This window comes from Mus musculus, chromosome 3, assembly GCF_000001635.26.
Source record: "Mus musculus strain C57BL/6J chromosome 3, GRCm38.p6 C57BL/6J".
Lineage (NCBI taxonomy): Eukaryota > Metazoa > Chordata > Mammalia > Rodentia > Muridae > Mus > Mus musculus.
In genome coordinates this window covers 78,896,533-78,898,954 of record NC_000069.6, presented here as the reverse complement: position 1 = coordinate 78,898,954, position 2,422 = coordinate 78,896,533, and positions in this window count along the sequence as shown.

The following is a 2,422-nucleotide window of genomic DNA, read 5'->3' as shown; positions in this document are numbered from 1 at the left end:
TTCAAGGTCATATGGGATTAAAGATGTGATGGCATACACCTTTAATCTGGGCTATACCTTCTGCTGGAGACTACATAAAGACATTGGAAGAAGGAACGCTTTCTCTTCTTCGCCTGCTTGCCATGTGGGACTGAACAACTGCTAGACCCTTGGACTTCCATTCACAGTTGCTACTGACCATTGTTGGGAGTTGGACTGCAGACTCTAAGTCATCAATAAATTCCTTTACTATATAGAGACTACCCGTAGGTTCTGTGACTCTAGAGAACCCTGATTAATACAGAAATTGGTACCAGCATAGTGGGGCCTTCCTGTGATAAACTGACCGTGTTTTGGGGAGGACTGTGGAAGGACTTTGGAACTTTGGGGTAGAAGATCCATTCGGTGTTAAGAGCTCTGTCGGATGTTGTGTAGGAGCTTGGAAGATAATTTTGAGAACGGTGCAGAAGATGGAGACCTGGCTTATGTAATTTCAGAGGGAAGATGAAAGACTGTTATCAGGGCCATTGCTATTTTGATTGTGAAGATTCTGTAGTTCTGGTTAGCTGGGAGTGAAGAATGAGCTGTGATTAACAAGATACCAGAACTACTAGAGTGAAACTTTTGCATTACTGGGACTATTGATGCTAGTTAGCTGGAGCTAAGAAATTAGCAGTGATTAAGAAAAGACCAGCATCATTGAGGTGAAATCTTCTGGAAAGTGTTTCCTGAAAGCACAAAGAGGCTGTATTCCAGAGATAGCCAAGGTTGTACCTTGTGTTGCAGTGGGACTTGGTAATGTATAAGAGTCACCCAGGAGGTACTGGTTTTGAGGGCACTAAGGGGTCATGGAGAGCAGCTGAGGCTCTGCACTGTGAGAGGCCATGGAAGGCCATTGGTGAAGGTGCAGCCTCAGTTGCAATTGATGGCCCAGGACTGAAGGGGTCATGCAAAGAAGTTGAGGCTTGGCACCATGAAGAGAGCCCATGAGAGGCTATTGGTGAAGCCTAGTTACAGCGGATGCCAGCCGTGTTTTGGAGATGCCAGTACCATGAGATGACCACCAAGAACAGCAGCAGCAGTGGAGTACAGGCAGCTAGAGCCTAGAATACAAGGTGTGTGCCACAAAGGGCAGGGCTGAAGAAGTGACCCCAAGCCCTTAGATGAGCCCGGAAGATCTTGAGTTGGATCCCAGACATTGGACTGTTGGAACCTGATTTTGCTTTTGATTGTGACTATGCCCTGATATTTCCCCCTCTTTAAGGAAAAAGAGTATTTTAGTGGAACCCACAGTTAAGAGACTTGTAATTGTAAAAAGATTTTGGATTTTAAAAGAGATCTGGATATTTTAAAGGGATTGAAATTTTAGTATATAAGGGTTTGCAGACTGTGGGACTTTTAAAGTTATTTAGATCTTGGGGATGAATAAGAAAGTAAGGGTTGAGGCTTAATAGTGATGTGTTTGTGTGTCAAGTTGACAAGGGGTCAATTGTACTGGCTGGTTTTGTATGTCAACTTGACATAGGCTGGAATTAGCATCAACAAAGGAGCTTCATTTGGAGAAGTGCCTCCATGAGATCCAGCTGTGGGGCATTTTCTCAATTAGTAATCAAGTGGGAAGGGCCCCTTGTGGGTGGTGCCATCCCTGGGCTGGTAGTCCTGGGTTCTATAAGAGAGCAGGCTGAGCAAGCCAGGGGAGGCAAGCCAGTTAAGAACATCCCTCCATGGCTTCTGCATCAGCTCTTGCTTCCTGACCTGCTTGAGTTCCAGTCCTGACTTCCTGTAGTTATGAACAGCAGTTTGGAGGTGTAAGCTGAATAAATCCTTTTCTCCCCAACTTGCTTCTTGGTCATGATGTTTTATGCAGGAATAGAAACCCTGACTAAGACAGAACCTTTCAGCCCAATTGATGGGGCTCATAAGGGACTTGGTGCCAGGGGCAATTAGTAGAACTAACGTCTTTTCAGCTTCTTTTCTCCCAATAAGAAAACTGTTCAGCAAGCACCCGAGATTCCTGGAATGCCATCCCCTTCTTAGTAAGGCATCTCAGTGCCTAAGCCTTCAGCCAATGACCTTTTCCTACCCTGGATATTCCTACCCCCTTCCCCAAACTACCCAACCCTCGGTTCACCCTGAATAAAGTGTATGTACAGAAGCTGTTTTGTTAAATACCATCCGAGAGAGTCTTGTCTTTTTTTTTTTTCATTAGATATTTTCTTTATTTATATTTCAAATGTTATCTATCCCCTTTCCTGGTTTCCCCTCTGAAAACCCCCTATCTCTTCCCCCTCCCCCTGCTCACTAACCCATCCACTACCCTACATTGAGGCATAGAGCCTTCACAGAACCAAGGGCCTCTCCTCCTATTGATGACTGACAAGGGCATCCTCTGCTATATATGCAGCTGGAGCCATGGGTCCCTCCATGTGTACTCTTTGGATGG